At 41.7% G+C, this 19631-nt stretch overlaps 1 protein-coding gene and 1 long non-coding RNA gene across 10 annotated transcripts in view; one reads left to right on the plus strand and one right to left on the minus strand.

Moving 5' to 3' along the window:
- LOC110989370 (NACHT domain- and WD repeat-containing protein 1-like) overlaps positions 1–19631 on the plus strand; it is a 129817-nt gene that overhangs the window by 56689 nt on the left and 53497 nt on the right. The window lies entirely within an intron of this gene.
- Positions 29–18577, minus strand: LOC147795942 (uncharacterized). 2 transcript variants are annotated; one of them, XR_015428400.1, is made up of 3 exons: positions 17904–18577; positions 836–896; positions 29–158 (listed from the first exon to the last, which is right to left on the minus strand). It is a non-coding gene; the product is annotated as an uncharacterized LOC147795942 (long non-coding RNA). The 2 variants fall into 2 exon arrangements; XR_015428399.1 differs by lacking the exon at positions 17904–18577 and adding an exon at positions 5059–5274.

Raw genomic sequence — 19631 nt, forward strand, 5'->3', positions numbered from 1 at the left:
ACACACTACATGTACCAGTATCTGCTCAAGATTTACAAACAGTTGCATCAAGGATGGAAGGAACTTGAATTGACACGGTCTCCGGCACCAGGACATTGGTAGCGTGGCCAGTGTGGGCACAGTTCCCGCAATGTCATTGTAGTCGGTCTCAATTTTTACTGGAATTGTGAAAACAGGAAAAGGAGGAAGCTTGAAACGGTATCCCGCAAACAGCATGTACATTATGTACGTACATGTACATGTATGTTTGTTCTGGAACTGTCCATGTACCGGTTCTGATACATTCACAGTTTATCCGATATGACCTTCCTCCGCTACATGTACATGTAAGTATTGAGTATTTGCTGAATCTCCTTAAAGGTACATGTACATGTATTGCGGGTACACCATGTAAGTAGCTATATTTTTTGGAAAGAGTGGGGTTATGAAGAAAAAATGGCGATTAAGAAGTCAACGTTTCAACCAAAAGCCCTGGTTGTCCGAAAGTTCAAAAAAAGTTTCTGACATAGTGCAGCCGCAAATCTCATACAAGTTGGCCATCACCATGCACAGCGTTGATGAGGTTTCAGCCGATTAATTTTTTTTTCTTCAAAGTTTGCACTCATGATTTCTGAGAGGTGTCAAGGTGTTTGATTGCAGTGTTGCATGAAACATTGACCACATCATTGCCAATACACACACCATGCATGTACCGGTACACGTACATGTACATACCGTACAAAGGCAGGAGAAAATGTCCATTCACAGGCCATCTGCCCCAAGCTGCATGAAACATTGACCACATCATTGCCAATACACACACCATGCATGTACCGGCACACGTACATGTACATACCGTACAAAGGCAGGAGAAAGTGTCCATTCACAGGCCATCTGCCCCAAGCTGAAGTGCACCCCTAATCGACAAAAAGAAAGACAGGTGGTTACAAGCGGGTTCTTGCACGTGTTCTGCGTGTACGCAAAGACCATACATGTACATGCTGGAGTAAATTAGTTACGCGTACCAAGCGTGCTCCGCGTCAAACGCGCATAAACATGTATTTGCTTGCCTCATGGCCCGCCTATGCGATGAGGACCAAAAAAACACGCCCTCTTTTGTTCCACTTGGAGCGGATTGCTCTATGCACTGAGCACTCTGTACCCAGGTGGGGCAGTATCAAGTTTACCATTGACAAAATGCAAGTACCGTTGGCTTAATGGCTTGATTAAATTTACGAATGTGTACACGGATGTCCAGCATCATGAATTCCACTCCCAGCCAAAGATCTTGATCATCTTGATAGGCGAGAGGGAATAGAGGATGACCTGTTGTAGTTCATGAGGGCTTTAATAGTGCAGCAAATACCTTTCACTTCACCACAGTAACCACTTAAGTGCCCTAGTTATGCCCAAAGAAGGCAGCCAGTGTGCCTGTGTACATTTATGTTTAATTAGTCTTCAATGTAAAGAGTGTACGTTTGTGTGGGTTTGTTGGCCATCACTAAGCAACGTGGTCTGTAGCACCTTCGCGATGCTAAGCTTCCAGCCAAAGACAATGTTAGGATTTTTTTTTCAGAAGAGTACATGTACATGTCCCTGGAGCCGAGTTGTTGAAATAAAGCATACGAGTATCTTTTGCTTGTGCCTTAGATACCGTCCATACTATGACATCCATGGTACGAGTAGTCAACATGGTTTTTGCCCTCACTCTGAATGATTAGCTGAGATTTTTAATTTGCAATGTTATGTTGTGCCATTATTTCAGGAGAGAACATTTTGGAGGTTTTAGTAACAAGAATGTTAACAGGGCTGGTTAGAAAGAAGGTTGGATTCGCAGACACTTGAAAACTCCCACCTCCACAATGTTCTCTCGAGCACATTGTAAGTACCAACTTCGTCTTGAAAAAGATTTCCATGGAAATGGAGAATCCAAAGAATGCCATTTAACCCTAACACTCCTCAGTCCTCCAACAGGTGAAGGATTGAGGAGGGTTAGGGTTAAGGTCCATACATGGTTGTCTGCAGAAAGTCTTGTGAGTTTCATGCATTGATTAATGAAAACATTCTTGGCAAATGCTTTCGCAGTGGGTCGTCTTGCAGTGATCCAAGAATTTCACCTCTGACACTGCAATACAAATGCCCTCGTCAGTCCCTCTTAATCATTACCTCAAGTTCCGAAAACCAACACAATAGAACCGAGGTCCTATTCCATGCTCTGCTGTCCAGGTGGTCGGCCTGCTTTGAACACTCCAGTTTTTTTGAAGAAACCGTTTCGGCCGCGCTTGGCACTCAGTCAAGAGAACCGGGCTGAGACTGAGAGGAAGGCCAGGTGGGCAGTGGCGTGCCTTGCGGCGGACTGCAAGCCTGCGCCTAAGATCCAAATACGAGCTTTTAACTGCAGCAATTTTAATATACACTGTTGGAGCTGGAATTACCGCGGCTGCTGGCACCAGAATTGGCCTCTAGTAGATCCTCGTTAATGCACTCATGGCAACTAACGCACATTGGGGAAAAGACGCTGTGCCAACCTTACTTAATGCAGGTGCTGGTACCTACCATAATGTGGACCCGTGAGCAAAACAAATACACGTTATGCAACTTGTACAAACTTTGTGTGGACTGTACAAGTTTAACGCTCCCCCTCCCCCAAAAAACAGTTTTTAACCACTTCCTACCGGGGACTCCGGGATCGGAGATGTATGGTTTATATGGGTGGCCGCGGTCTCCGAACTCGGACAAAGGAAACCGGGCCCTGCAACAAAAGACCGTACTCCGAACAAAAGACCAGGCTGCTGGGCATTACCGACATTTTTCACTCTCAAAAGTGGTGATAATCCAGCCTTGTTTTGAAACCGTATACCAGGGTCTGGGGCATTGAGAGCGAGCGGATTACCACCGGGAACAAAAGCGCTCCGCCACCGCAGCAATGAGCCACACAGCACCGCTGCATGCTAATCTGGCCCCTATTGAAAAGAGGTCAGCAGTGCACTGAGCCAGGTTCGTGAACAAAAGACAGTTATACAACACCGCACAATCTGGGCTCTGTTTACAAGGCTGCTGGCCTGGCTGAAATACTCGGGCGTCAATGAAGGTCACCTGTCAACTTAAAGTAGTGCCTAAAGATTACTTGGTGCAGTTATAAACGACCATTAAATGAAATGATAAATTTTTGAAGGATTTTGAAAACGGAAAAAATGATATTCATGCCGGCCCAGCATCATCAACATTGGAAAATGCCCCGGCATGAAGTGGTTAAGGCATTTTGGGGTTATCACCAGGAAGAAGAATAGTCAAGAAAACCAACGGATCGCAGCTTAAAAGAGTGTTCACAGTGCAGGAAAAATTAGTATTTTCACTGCGTTTTTCTGTGCATAAAAAAACAAAGGAATATCCACACTAGAGAGGCAAGGTAGACACGTGGGCCCACCAGGGGACCACTGTGTTTCCTGTTGTGGCAATGTGAACGCTACAGGCCTCGAGTCGTTTTTGTGGTCAGCATGACGCGAGGTGTCCAAAGCTCTGCCGCCCTGCACAGTTAAGTGCTGGGGCTAACCATTTTGATTAATTTACATGCATGCTGTATCTTAACGTGCGGGCAAATGCAAAATTGTTTGCATGCACTTCCCTGCAAACATCTCTGGCATCATTGCACAGGGGGCCCTGGTCAAATTCAGAATACAGATAATGAGTTCTGCACATATGTACTTTTTTGGAAGGTGCACCTTGTGGAAGATGACACCTCCCCCCCACCCCATCAATCACGTACTAGATATGAAGTCCTCCACCTCTGGAGTGGTTCATCTTAAAACCTTGTGTTTGTACTTGTAAAGCACAGGGCCAATGAGTGCACAAAATTGGAAATGCACTCCCACCTGACATTTCTAAGTGTGGCACTATCGATCACTGCCATTCTCAAAACATCCTGTTACAATTAATTAAAAGGTTCACCTCAGGCGATATCCAAAATGAGCTAAGTGTGGGAGTGTAGATGGGTAAACATGTACTGTTCTGTCTTGACATTTTAGGGGAGGGGGCTGGGGGTTAATGAAGATGGAGTTCATAGGGGGCAAAATTATTTGGGAGAACACTTCCAATATTTTGTTCTCTCTCTCTGCCTCTACAGCATTAGCATACATGTAGTTGCTGGACATGCCTTCTGCCCTGTGCAAGGGTACGTGGGTGTGTCTCCAAAGCCAAATCAAATACTGGAGACTTCCAGTATGAATTGACATTTTAGGGAATGAGGAAAATTGCCTTTGTGGCTGTCACCTAGTGCAGTGTATTTGGAGACTACAGCCCATGTGAATGTTCTATGTCAATCAAATGTCAACCCTACTTGTACTTCCAAGGCGTTGTTTACCAAGAAGTTTCCTGAATCCTCCCACAATTCTCACCAGTTTACTTTTCTCTGTATGCTGCAATCCTGAAAGGACCTTGTGTTCCATATTAAGTACATGTACAGTAATTGAGGCCGGGTGAGCTACGGTACTTGTACGTTGTACTTTCCTTAATCCTGTAAAATCTTCCAATCACAGCAGATTATTTTGATTCACCTGGGGATGTTTTTGGCTTAACTTCTCAGTAGTCAATTCAGTACGGAGACCCATCTCGACAAAATGAGTTAAAGTCAGTAAACAACTTTTTTCCCCCCTGTTTTTTTAACATTTATTTTAACACTATGTGTACTGTATTTGTGTTGTCCACTTGTTGGTCTGTCTCTGTAATTGGTTTTGATTTGTTTTGTCCAAACTTCTCTATACCTGTATGAGCTCTTAGCTTTGAAAGACGCTTACGTACGTGTAGGGTAATTGCCAATGGGTTTATTGCTCTTCTTTTCCTTAACAACCAATCAACATGTACCGTACATGTATACTATTACGTGTAATTCTATAATTTATTCAATCACTTTGTTGCATTGTGTTGTAAACTTGTGGGCATTATGGAAAGAAAGGTTGCTTGAATGTAACAGTGAGTTAAACTAATCAAAATTATCGAGCAAATGACCCGGAGACAAGCCTGTGCTGATATCAAAACTCACATCATGATGCATCGCCAGAATTATACCGCAGTAGGACCTACCTGATGATATCGTCCATTGGCACAGTCTTGCCTTGAGGCTTGTGGAATCTGGTCACGTATCCCACGGACGCAGAATTTCAGAGAAATTACAGGCACACATACTGGTACACCTACATTCTCAGAGGATTTCTGCGCTGTGAAGCCTTATCCTGAAAATCTGACACCAAATTGCTAGATTTTGAAGAGTTTCCTGCCAGTCTACTGCACTCCAAAATAGTCCACGTTTGGTCCTTCAAACAGATATGAAACTCTTTATTGTAGTGGGTTTTTCAAATCCCTCCAGTTGAAGGGTCTTATAGAATGAAGTTATTCCTGTACTTGTATATGCCAGGGCCCCTTAGGCTTGCTACCATTTGTTATGGCCCAATCTCCACCCACGACACTAGCACCAGTAATTACTGTGTGGTGTTGCTCAGTGCTCGAGCTTCACATTTTTATGATATTGTATCTGTACAACTGTGTTAGCTTGTCTGAAGCTGTCCCAAAATTGACAATTTCAAGTGAGACAGGAAATTTTTGCATCTACCTGGCCAGGCACTATGCCTTCTGTACCTTTTGGCTAACCCGGCCCTGATGGAGACTTGAGCTAGCTGATATGTCAAGTGGCGGGAAAAATCATTGAGGCTGCAAGCAAAAGGAGAGCATTGAAACCAGAGATTTAAATACATTCCATTTGGAATGCTTCCTTCTTGGACGAGCAAGTTCCCGTTGAGTTATTGCTCACTCTGTTTGTTTCCTACTTTTAAAGATGTTCCACAAGAACATGTGCAACTTCTGGGCTTCAGTAGCAACGGTTCATATATATGTATATGTACACGTATCTGTACTATATGTACATTACGCAGAGCAGGTGTGGTGTACAGAGATATATTTGAAATTCTTCCTAAATGTATTAATTTTCCACTTCAGTTCTACATTCAGTTGCCCCCTGCGCTTTTTCTTGATTTGTCGCCAAAATGCTTTAATCATCAGAAGTACTTGTACATGTACATCCTGTAGAATTTCAACGTAAATTTTATTGGGTGGAAATCTTTTGGCCCAGTATGTTTTTGACTCAGTCGCCGGTATCCCATAATTCCACCGTTCCAAGAGTATCACAGCACCAGCGATACAAGTGTAAATGCTGCAAAACAAAGCATGTTTACTGACGTGCTGCGTTGTACTGTGTGAAAGCTTACGTTGAAATTGCAGGCAACCCTTGCGACAGACACTCGGCACCAAACATCACAGATGTGTGTTTCCGTCATTCGTGTGAAAGAGCCTACACTCTACATGCATGCACAGGTATTGTAGCTTTTTGAAGCAACACAAGGAAAATACATGAGTGTATGCACCGCCATTACATTTCACATGCTATTTGATATTGATGTATGATGTTCCGTGGCATCGAACTGAGGGATGTTTCAGTCAATTCCCTCCCAAAATGACAGAATTTGTCTCCCCTTAAATGCCGCTTTCACGCCAACTCAGTGTGAGAGTAAAGCAGTACAAGAGATGATGGCATAAGAGGCAATGATGCAGACATAATCAGCAATTATGTGAGCGTGCCCTCATGACTTAACCAATCCTTCGTTTCCCAGCAACCAGGGACGATTCTCTCGGTTGCCCCAACAATCGGCATCATGGCGCATCAAACGTCACGACCAAACAAACCTTTTTGTTTTCCCCTAATTTGCTGGGAGTGCTGAATTTGGTGTGACGTCAGGTTTGATGAGGCACAATGCATGTGAATACGTGTACATTTGTCAGACGGGAGGAAAATACGCACAATTGAATGTGTAAAAACTACAAAACCAACCCTGTCTACCTGTCTGAGAAGCACTTATAGAACCTATGCAATACAATGTTGTTAATACAACCTTCAAAATGTACTTTTGTATCCCCTTGAAATTTTAATATCATATTAAACACTCGATTTGAATAGTTTTTTTTTTGGTTGCCGTATGTGCTGATGCGAGTGGCCATGTTTGTGAGCAAAGTCTGGTGTCATTCTGGGCACAAATCTCTATTAACATCTATTTCAGCTCAAAAAGTTGCGAGAATTTTTGATTTTGCTGTAATCGATTGTGTTTTCTTTAGTGATTCGTAAGAACGTGTGGCAGTGTACGACCCTTTCTCACAAATCTTTCCAGTGAGCAGTTTTTTTGCTTGAAAGATGTCACAGTGTTCCCTGAGTCATTTTTCAGCACAGTGAACCAAAAAAGAGAAGTCAAATTGTTCCATATATTTATAAAGGATACAAAGTTGTACAAGAGTGTACCTAAGAAAAGTTGTTTGCATATAATGTAGTTGTAGACCCTTTAAAAACTTGCCAACCGTTGTGTTCAGCTCCTACATTGTAAATTCTAACTTCCTTGATATGCTTAATTGGAACCAGCACTTCACAATCAATCAAACTTTGACATATGTATGAAATTTTCATTTACATTTGTGTCCCTTGTTACATGTATGTTCTGCCACTGACTGAATTCTATTACGGAAAATACAATGTACCTCATCTTCGATTCCTACATTGTACAAATGTATTTCCAATGCGCATATCAGAGGCGAGTACAATGTGCGTGTATTATCCCATTAGATTAGAAACTTCCTACGGATTTGGGGGGAATGCAGTACATGTGGGTTCATTTTGTAGAAGCCAATAACATGACAATTGTGACCCACCCTGCAAAAAAGGGACACTGTGCTTTTTGCACACTAAGGGCTTTTGTATGTGGACAGGGTGATTTTTTACTTCTTGGTTTATTGGCGTCTATTATATCAATACTTTCCCAATTCATACCAGAAACCTAACTGTTGCTGTGGGTATTAAGAGACTTCCTTCTTGGCTGATTTCTTTTTCCACTTCCTGTGTTTAAAGGGCTTTATCTCTGAAAGCAATTCTGTTAACGTGTATGATATGATTATGCCAAAAATCACTATATCTCCAGATTTCAAAATGCCACAGGGTTCAAACCTACACCAATTTAAAGCTTATAATGTGACCAATTCAAATGTGTCTGTAACTCATTTTGAAAAAAATGTCCCCTAATACCCATTTTTGTGGAGCTGGTCACAATTTCTGTCTCCAATGGCCACAAGACCTTGAGATGATGCCGGTACCATGGTCTTTGCATGCTTTGCTGTTTCCGGAACATGGACATGTACATGTAGGCCTTAGCTATGTACCGTATTTCTGAACTTTCAACATGTTGATTTCTTCCATATCCAGCATCCTCATCCATTATCCCATGACCACCATCACCATCATAACTGTAATCATTAAATGATCATGTGATCATCATCTTAAGTGTAAATTTATACACAGGTGCAAACACAGCCAACGTTACATATTGCCTTTACATTTATCGTCTTGTGTCATACTCAATATTACCCTCATCAAAATCACTTTTTTGTACCCTCATCTTGATCATCATGAAGAGGACACAAGGTGCAGTCAGCTACACGTAATATGCTCTCCTCTTGCCAGCTCCCTTGATCGTCTCTTCGCAAAGTCCCCTTTTCTGTTTCAGACAGCCACATGAAACGTGGCCAATCGATGCCCACATTGATTTCGCAGACAGTTCCCTGTGCTACACCCTAAGATTGATTAGACTTGTGCTGGTCAATTCTGTCTTGAAGTGTGCAAGGACAAAACCAAGGCAATTCTCTAAAAAGGAACAGGAGACCATTGCTAACTGGCCTCAATGCATGACTGCATCAGATCTAGGATGTTGATGCATTTTCCCACCACGGGCGTCACTGAAAGAGATACATTACAGATTTTAGCTTTATACTAGCAAATAGGGAAATGGTGCACTTGCTGTTGTTTGTTCCCATCTTTGTTCTCGAGATGGAGACCTTTAAACGGTCGCCCACTTTGAATGCAACCCAAGATGCAGCTTTTCAAAGCCGACGGCTGAGTTGGCTCGACTTGTGCCCAATAATCAATGCACAGGTGCTGGCCTATCATATGATCAACAAATTATAGCTCCTCACGCACGCCAATAAGAGGCAGGCAGCTGTGCTTTTGAACCTCGGACAGGTAAAGGCAAGGTGTGCTAGCAGCAGTCTCAGGAGGGACTGAGGGCACAGGATGGATTCATGCACTGGACAGCTCACTCATATTGGTGTGACAATTGGCAAGAGCTGATGAAGCAAAACCTCTGCTGTGATTAATGTTGTCAAGAGTCTTCATGTCAGTGGTACGACTTACAAATTTGACCTAACTTTAGCGACATATTGTACGTATATTGAAATGGAAATGGATCCAAGTCCACTGGCAAGTTTTTTGTGGGTTTTTTTTGGTGTGGGTTTTTTTTGCTTCTTTTTTTCCCCATAGTACTCATTTAAGCCCCAAATTTATATTCAGCAATTCTCCACGAACATGTACATTGCCTGTGCTGTAGTTTGGCTTATAACAATGCTTCGTTTACAAATTGACATGCCTAGCATCCAAAACACATGTACATGTATGTGTGTTGGCTAGTGTTTTGTCCAAATTATTCATAAAGAAGTACCGCAATACACATCTTGACAATGCCAGTTTACAACATTCTCATAATAATCAGCACATCTGTGGCCTTCTGCAGTGGTGTCTCCGAGACATTTTGGGATATTTGGGGGGAGTGTGTTTTTGTTTTGGTTTTGTGCTCTCCCCTTCCTTGAAAAATAGCATATCATGCCTTTTTATGGGGAGATTGTCCTTATTTCAGTGGGTTTTTTTCTTGTTTTCTTGGTGTATGGTTGAAAAGAGAAAAATCAATTTTGCAAATACAAATCAAGCATTCAGCATTGAACTGGTGACAGATTATAGAAACTGCAAGTTCATGCACACTGCTATAGTAATGTTTCATGTCAGTTGGACACATCAAAGTGAGTGTCACACTGGCCAAATCCACAGTAATCATCAACAGAACAATGCGATTGAGATGAGTAGTGTGGACTATTTTATGCATCGGGAAAACATCGTTTCAAGAGATGTCTAGTCAGTTTTATCACTTTCAAAAAGATTTTGCTGTAAATAAAACGATCACTGACATTTTCCAGTAACACTGGGACAGGGATTTCGAGAACAGTCATGAGGAGACATTTTACTCTGTTTTTCGCTGTTCAAACAACTCTCCAAAGACCCATAATGAATGTGTTGTCAACAAAATGTCTCTGCGGGGAGCCGTTCTCACCGGCACCCTGCGGGTTGGTGTGATTCTCCCTGTGACCCCCTTCCATCTGTCTGTGAGCAGCTTGTGTGTAGATGGACCACATCAGACGGTGGAAGGAGGCAGGGTGGTCATCGTATATATCATGACGTGACCAATAACAGCTCCGGGGTGTCAAACTGTGGGACCGTTGATGTTGTTCCGCCTCTCACTGATGCAGAGGGTGCAGTCGGAGCTTCACCATCTCAGAGGATGTTTGGTACCCGGGAATATCTCAAGAGGTTGGAAGCATGACAAGAGTTCATCCCCAGTGCGTTGTTTTCTAGAGTCTGCATCAATGCAGACGTTCCCAAAACAAGCCTCCTCTTGAATTTTTAAACGTGTTTGCTTTACGTGTCGGTGTACATGTATGTTTTTAGCACTGAATCTTGCAACTGTGATTAAGATGTCAATCTTTGCAGAGGGAGTGAGTACAGTTGACTGCAGTAGAATTTGAACTTGAGATTTGCAGGTTACCGTACAAGGGCTCTACATGTAGCTACCAATGAGCTGGCCTTATATGAACGGTTACTTTATTTGCAATAAAGAGCCATCCGTGCCAAACCATCATTGCCATCAATAAATTTTAAGTACAGCGTTTGATGTTGAATCGAACAGGTTACCACTCACAGCGAATAACTCAGATATTGCCAACACAGCCTATGTAAATTCTGCTTTTGTGTTGTAGTTTGTTTGAAATGCAAACCTGAAACAGGCATGCACATGGAAAAACAAATATCCGAAAAGACTTTGGCTGGTGAAACAGAAATGCTGTGGTTTATTTATCTGTACAACATTCAACAAAGTAAAAGGCAATCCAAAGCCTACTGCACATTGACGTGGGAAGTGTATTCTACAACCATTGATGTATTCCAACAATCGTCCCTTTATGCACTCAAATTACGTCAATTAAATTGTGTGTTGTCATGCATTCGTACAAAACATGTCAAATATATGTGTAGGCCTATCTAACAATGTTTATGTGGAGCTCCAATACCCATTATTTTTCCATTAGAAAGAATTCTCACCAAAGTTCACAAATCAATAAAATCAGAATGACTACATGTAATGTCTCCAGGCTAGACTTTTGTGACTTAGAGATGATGTTTTTCCAAATGTTTGTTCTTGGTGTGCTTTGTTTAGTAAGGTTCTGCCTGTCAGGTTTGAGGCCATGAATCTTCGTGAATAGAATCACACCCGCCAACCCGACGCCCATCATTCAACACACGTACCGGTACATGTACACGTAGATCGTGTCGTGCACGTTTCACCAACCTCCTCAATGTTGCATGGCCTTATTTGAAGTCATTCTACTCGTTCGATGTACATATACATATATACATTTGCAATGCACATGGCTGGGCAAACCCATGAACAGGGAACAGATAGCAAAAACAGAGCAGTGGAAACCTCGCACCACGCACAAAGATGACTCGAGGATTATTGTTTGGTGTGGGCCATCCTCATTTAACAGGGATTATACTCGAGTTTTTCCTTCAGTTTCAGACAGGAAAAAGAATCAGTAATTTAGCAAAAACTTAAAGGAAGTCCCAAATGAATTTGAATGAATCAAATTCTTTGCGTGCTCTAGAAACAGTCCTCTTTCATTTTCACCCCAAATGAGAACTGTCAAAATGGATGTTTCATAAATATACAGCGCGTGTCATTGAATATATAATGGAGTGTGTTTTTGCCCCAAAGCCATAAATGTGCCATTATCAATCTCTCCTCTTGAGATACCTTTGCCCGTCTTCCCTAAAAAGATCAGACTGTCACATCTGTGCCCTCAAACCAGAAAAAGAATTGGGGGGAGACTTAAGGAAGAGACGTGGGTAGACTGGAGATTACAACAGGTGTACAAACCACGGGAGAGCGTAAAAAAAAGTGAGAAGATATGGAACAGTAAGTGGAAAAATGCACTGAGGCCATGTCAAAGAACAGAGACAAACATCAGAATGAAAAAAAATCGGGGGGGTGTTAAAAACAAGGAATCAATTCAGAGTTAACTGAAAGTGATCGAAAAGGTGATTACCATGGGCTTCATTGCATCTTTATGCCATGATGCATCTGATCTGATGATCTCTTGGAACCTGGACCAACCGTAGATTAATTGGAATCAGTGTGAGATGCTGAGAGGAAACATCATGTTTGCAAATTAAAAATCTCATTTGGAAGCCGGGCCTTGAAGTTGTTGAAGCCTGCACAGTTGGGAGTAAGTGTGAAAGTTGCACAGAACTGTAGTCATGTGTCATTACAAGATGGAACTTACTGCATAAAAGCAACAAGTGTTCAGAAAATTCCTTGAGTTCAAGAAGAACCATAGCTAAGTAATTCCATCGCCTGAACGTGACCTGACTGATCACAAATTTAAAAATGAGTCAGGAGTTGCCGCAGCCGCTGTCAAGTTAATGGTACGAGCCCATGAAAGAATCTTGTACTAGTACATTGTAAATCAAATTCCATCAGGATGCCAACCTGATTGATGCATTGAAACAAAGACCTCACTGTTCTCTCTCAGGCAAACTAAAACAAAGTGAAGGACTGAAAAGTGGCTTTATTTTGTGGTGTCTGGTGACAAATTTGCTTTCTCTACTCTCTTGAAATCATCCATTTGCCGTCGGTCTTCTCTCTTCCTGTAATCCTACCCTGTAGGGCCCTCTTGCAGCCGCATTGATTTTTTTTAGTCAGCGAGACATTCTCCTTGTTCAGTGCAACCCACCAAATCTGACTGCCTGGGATTTCTCCTACATTTGCCTGTCTTTGGACAGTGGCACTGCTTCCGGGAACAATCATAGGTAAACATGCACAGGTGTACATTTGTAGAGATGTGTTGATCAGCTAAACGTTACATGCACATGTATCATGCCTTTCCTTCCTCTCTGTTTCCTTCCTCTATGTATGTAAATGCAACTTGATAGTTGAAGAAGTTCGCTTTTCAGGGGGAAGAATGCTTCACTCATCTTCAGAGGGAATGGTTGCGGTCCTCGCTTGCATCCCACAAGCATTTGGCTTGACAATTACCCGACTGGATGGATCGTATGGACTTAAAATAGAACTGTTTGGAAAAACAAGTCAAGTGTACCCACCATTTGCAGTTGAGGGTTACAGCAAATGGGAGATTAAAACTGTCTGCAGTATTCGGCTTTTTGTGTGTAATGCTGCTGAGAAAGGTCAGATCCATTATTTAGAATTGTAAAACACCCAGGCTGCTTAGTTGTCATGTCTGTTGTGAAATTTGTGAAGATGTGGATGCTTTATTGATAACAGTACTCCAGTTCTCCGGAAACGGTATACAAATTCATGTTGCCCAGGCAACAGCATGTAAAATGGCTGCATTATTAGTGATCGTGCCACACGCTTTATAAATGTAGGTGTCATCCTTGTGAGCTGTTTGATGACGTACATGTATGAGTATATGCAGGTGACAAAACTGAATCTGTATTCACAGAAAGGACAACACATTGCCATGGTAACATCAGATTTGGCCTGATCTGTGAGGGGCATCACTACAATGTCATGCTCTCTGGATAGCTGCCGACCTATTCATTTGAATGACAGGCATTCAAGAGGCTTTCCTGCATGTTTCATTGCCCTGTCTGCTTAATCCTTGACCTACATCTTCCGATAAGGCTTTATCGAAGTCACCCGACCACTTAATGGATTTGTGGTGTGATGGGGTAACTTTTGTAATCATCCTCAGTCCTCCAACCATAGTAAAGTTGGTTCCTCTGGAGGTTTTCCAACAGCCAAAGACAGGACGGAAAGCATATAAAGGTGGCTTTCATCTGAGTTTGAAGTTTAGAACTTGAAAGTTTCAGCATTGCTTAAGCTGTCCCAAGGAAAGAGCCACAAAAGTTGGACGAGCAACTTGGTCAAATTGTCTGTGTTAGTTTTGCAAAGAGTTGTGTCAGTCACTGTCAACTGTCTTTGTTATGTTCTTGTCCCCAGCTGTCTTTTTGTTGCCTATGACCTGATGTTGTGGTAATGAATGTACCTTTATTAGGATCATGTGGGCCACTTGTCTTAACTGTGGATGTACAGTGTGTCTTGGTTTCAGTCCCTAGGTCACTTGTCTTTTTTGTGGAGAGAGGGGACCTTCTGTCTGTCGTGAAATTTTGTCTTTATAAGCAAATATCCAACGAGTTCAGTCAACAAATAAGTAAACCAGCAAGAGACATAGCAAATAATTACATGAAGAATATTCCAACGGGCAAAGCACCTTGAATAATTAGCGAATGTAAGCAGGCACGATGTTCAATTATAGACTAACGTTATACATCAACCACAACTTACAAATCGTATGCGGGGTAGGCATCCCCAAATACACATAGTGGAAAATAACGACGTCCTATCAGCACTTAAACCGGGATATACAGGGGCTTCAGAGGTAACAGCAGTATTCTGGTGGTGCTGAAAAAATAAACGTAACATGAACAAAATAAACGCTAAGAACACATATCGTTACTAGTAAACCTTATTGTACATACATAGGAACACGAGAACGTCGACAAGCTATAACGGAAGGCATGGGCCTCTACACAACTTAATGGGACAAGCGAGACCTACGATATCGTCACAACATTACACTGCACATAGCCGAATATAAATTATAACACAAGGCACAAAATATGGGAAGAAAATGAACAGAACTCACAGTCTTCACGGCTTCCAACGACGCGACGAAGACTGGCACGAAAAGAAAGTTCCCGCACTAAATATACCCAACGAGTCTAGTACACACGAGAAGCGCATGCTGCAATGCCATTGGCCGAATAATGCGACATGACCCAGGAATTCCATGCAAATTAGCTAATCGTGAATAATAATACATTAAGAGAATAAAGAAGCATGTGACCCGACATTCCTAGGAACAAAACTGAGTTGGAAGGGACATACTATTCAAATCAAGGAACTAAATAGCGGCGGAGAAAAGAACCCGATGACAAAACTTAGCGGCGACGATAACATTGGGTACCTTTCTTTGTACTGTAGTTGCCATGACTTCCAACATTTCTTGTTGGCACTGCCTCCTTTTACATTTTGTCCAACAGCCAGACAGTTTCAAAGTGAAGGGCAGGTGTGAGACCATCAGGCATCAGCCATTAATAGACCAATTCAATTGGGTAACTGGCTTCTATGGCTCCTGCTCCCAGTTCAGCAGCTGGAGAGTTTGGCTCATATTACACAGAGACTGCTACATGTATATATGAAAGTGATAAAAATGCCATGGTCTGGGTCTGTATGTGGGTAACATTGAACTGGCTTTGGTAGCGTCGAGATGAGTTGGATTGGGTTTGCCGAGCTGGGCTGGTTGAGATTGGATTGGTTGGGTTCGATGGGATTAAGATTGGATGGGATGGGATGGGTGATACCTTTTGATCTGGTCAGAGCAGGAGTGGTTAGTTGAAGGATAATGCAGGATGAGTTGGATTGGGCAAGGTCTGATTTAAATGGCTTGGTTGGATAAGGGTTGAGATGCCTTGAAGAAGTTGTGGGATTTTTAGAGTAGGTGTTGTCTAGAGAGATTTGGATTGGGTTGAAATAGTTAAGGATTTGGGGATCAGACTGACTACATTGGGCATGAGTTAAACTATTATTGATCCAGTATTCTCCGCAATCATAAAGAATAATCATCGTGCAATTATCCATGATAGAGTGTTCCCTTCTCAAATCTCTAGGCTCCCAGTGGTCTTGTGTGTGGGAGGTTCGGCTGGCATGGCAATTGATTGGTGCATTAACAACATCAATAATGACAACATGGACACAAGAGCCACACTGTGGAGCAATATGTGCTCTCTCTCTCTGAGTAAACACATGGACACGTTGGCAAGGCTTATTGGAATAAATGTACAAGGCACGCACACTGATGTCTGTACACTTACTGGACAGTGTGTGCCCACATTGCTGCGCACAAACAAAATGATGCCTCTGGCTTGATTCTTCTCGGCCTCCAGAGATAAGTGCCTCAATATTCAGAGCTGCACAACGTGCCATGCACATTTGCAATTTTCCATATTTTGAGTAGGATCAAGCAAGAACTAAACAACTCGTGGATAAAAGATACAGAAATTTAAGTGAGCGCCCCTGGTGTAATTAACGATAATAATCTGAGTGCACGTTATATGGCCTGTTAAGTATTCTGGCACAAAATCCCACTGCACAAGTAACTAAGATTTTGAGTCTCCTTGTGAGACTTTATTAAGCACATGAGTACACTTGGGTATGGTGCCGAGAGGAGGCCAGCTTTCCGTCTCGATGTGCTATCAAGTCTGTGCATAGAGAGAGTCCTTGGGCATCAAATTTTGCAAGTTTTTTCCACAGTAGGTACATAATCTTTCATAAGGTGACTGAATTGTTCAACTCTGGAATTGCATTGTGGGGATTTTGTTCCCTTTTCCTGTGCATGTGCCGGAGGTGGGTGGTGCTTGGTTCATGAACTGTTTATTTTTCAGGAAACCAATCTGTGTTTATCGAGGATATCCATTTCCGCTGTGGAATCTGTACCAGTGTCCTAGGGAAGGACTAGCCTCATCAAGGCACAAAGTAATACAAAGATGTCAGGTGAAAGGTCCTACTTGAACTGAGACTATTGCTGCAAGTGTGTTCCTCCCTCCCCCCCCCTTATTTTCTGTTTCTCTGTCCTGAGTGGGTGTTGCATGGAATATTCTTCGGGGAAGTTTTTCAAGTGAGGGACCTTTTTCTGTGTACTGAAACAGTAGTCTACTCCCATGCAATGTAATTATCCCCTCAATTTATCTTGGCATCCAATTTCTAACTCTTGCATAGGTTTTCTCAGGGTTTTTGTCTGTCTGAGGTGCGAACACTGAATCAGAGGGTATTTGATGTTTCTTTGGAGCCCCAGCCATTGTGCTGGAAGTTCAACATGGAAATGAGGAAAGGCAAGCAGCATGATCCACACGTCCCCAACTGTCTTACCCACTCAAAAGAAAGAAAAGAAAAAGAAAGAGCTGCATCCTTGTGTACATAATTGCTTCCTACTGGTACCATATGAATGGACTGAGTTTTGATAGGCTGTAGAAAAATAAACATACATGTATTCAAATCATTTGGGTTCAAACACACCATTAAGGGTTATTTTGTAAGTATATTGTGCCTATGCATATGGATGCATGTACAGCAAACTATGAAAGTGCTCGCATACATGTATTTTTGCCATGAGTTGAAAAAGGGGTTAAAAATTGTACATGTACTTTCAGAAAAGCAGTACTGTATATACAGATGTACATGTGTGCTCATGGCTAGAAATTTGGCTACAGATAAAATGATGAATATAGTTTGTTTGTGGCAAATTAAAAGTAAACTGCAGCATTTAATTGTAAGTGCTCTTCCTGACTTTTTGAAAATAGTTTTAAAGGTGAACAAAGAAATCGACTCCAGTGGGATTGGAACCTGCATCTTCTGGAATACAGTACAGGTGCTTTGCCAATTGAGCTATCCATCCCAGGGGTTAGCTAGCAAGCCCTGAGTTTGGATCCTTCCCATCTCATCATCATTAGATTGCTTCGAAACTAACAGAATATTACATTGGCAAAGAGTTGTCTTTCGTTTTTGGCAACGCCTTCATTACAAGGAGTCCAAATATTGCTCCTGCTATTGATTATCCTTTGTGTGTATATGTGTTAAATGTGGACCGAATGCCATTCCTACCTCGGTTGAGTGCTTCATCAGTGGGTTGCGGTAATGAGTTACTTTCCGCATTCATTCCTACTAGTTGTCAACACAAGCCAATTAAACCCAGCAGACCTAGCTTTACTTGGTTAATGACGTTGAGCAGGAGCTACATGTAGCCTGTTTCATGCTGGGTAACTGTTGCCAAGAGACGGACAAGCTGGCCTCATAACAACAATGGCGTATTATGAAATGTCTGGCCAGATATTGGCTTTTGTCCTTGGTACCATTAACTTGATTCAGATGATCTTTTTTTTCCCCCCGTATTTCTCTTGCAGCCGTTCATCAGAAATCCCACAAAGATCCTCATAAACTTTACATTTTTATGTAACTGTTAAAATTAAGCACATTCCAAATTTTTTCATTGTGAGAAAAATAACAAGTGGTAATGTAGATTTTTGAATAATTTATTTGCATGAATGAATTTATGTTGACAATTGTTTTCTGTTTGCTTCTTTACTACGTATACATGTAACAGTACCTGTATATGCTCACCTGCACAGTCTCTTTTTAGTTTCCTTAATAATTTTCTCTCCAATTTTGTTTGAAAATGACCAGAAAACAATAGTAACATTTTTCCCCTTTGTTCTTTGTTTTTCAACTGGAGGTTAAAAACATGGATCCTAGGACTGTGTCTAATATTCAATCCATTATCAAATATTCAGATATTTTCTGAATTTGAATATTTGAATGAAAAATTCATGAAAAGAAAGGGAGAATTTTTCTTTTGTTTTAAATTGGAAAAATTGCACCACGGAGGCTTGTTTCAAGCAGATTCAAATGAAAAGTGACAGCAATCTTTCAACAATTCTACAAATACATTATTAGAAAATTTAAAAGGAGCAGAAATTTTCAACAGGGCAAGAAGTATTGCTCCTCTCTTAAATCTTGCTAAATCATGGCTGGAGACACTCCTAAATGTGAGAGGCTTTTATAGTGATTATAATGTACAATTGTGTGAGTTATTGCAACTGATTTTGTATATTGTTTGTTCATCAACAATCTGCCGGTTGGTATGACCGAATATCCGGATATTCGATTGAATTGAAAGTCAAATATTCAAATAGTGATTTAGTTGAATTTACTCAGCCCGAATGTATCACACTTCCCAATCCCAAACCCGGGGGCATTTTTAATGGTCATAAACCATTAACCATTTCAGTTATTGTTATTGGCTGGGTATTTTTTGTGACTCATTCCTTTCTGCTTTTTTGGCCTTTGCATCGTGGTTGAATGACCGCTGATACCATTTTCAGTCAGGAGTAATTTTGTATGAATGCCAGAACATGCCCCTGGCTACTCTTCTGCTACATGTAAGTTAGTGCTTTAAAAGAGTTTTTGTGACCCACGACATTATTTCTTGCATGTATGTCAGTCAGAAAAGCAAAAGCATAAATTTGTGAAGGCAAAACAAGGTCTCTCTACAACTGAAAGGTTTCATGTGGGTTCATTTCTGCCAGTACATCGTCGCGTTGGACCTGCCCAGAACAAGCACCCTTCAGAGTTCAAACACAGACTCCTGCATATTTGCACGAGACATTTTTCCTCTAGGGATGCACATTTAGGAGTTTCATCTGCTCCCTGGGAGGGGTGGGGAGAGGAAGAGGAAAAAGACAAAGACGAGAAGAAAAAAAATAAATAAAAAAAGAGACATGACCAAGGAATATTACCTATCAACTTAACCCAAATTCATTAAGTTGCCGTGGC

This window comes from Acanthaster planci, linkage group LG19 (genome assembly GCF_054643075.1).
Source record: "Acanthaster planci isolate LZ-2023a linkage group LG19, COTS_SCS, whole genome shotgun sequence".
Taxonomy (NCBI): Eukaryota; Metazoa; Echinodermata; class Asteroidea; order Valvatida; family Acanthasteridae; genus Acanthaster; species Acanthaster planci.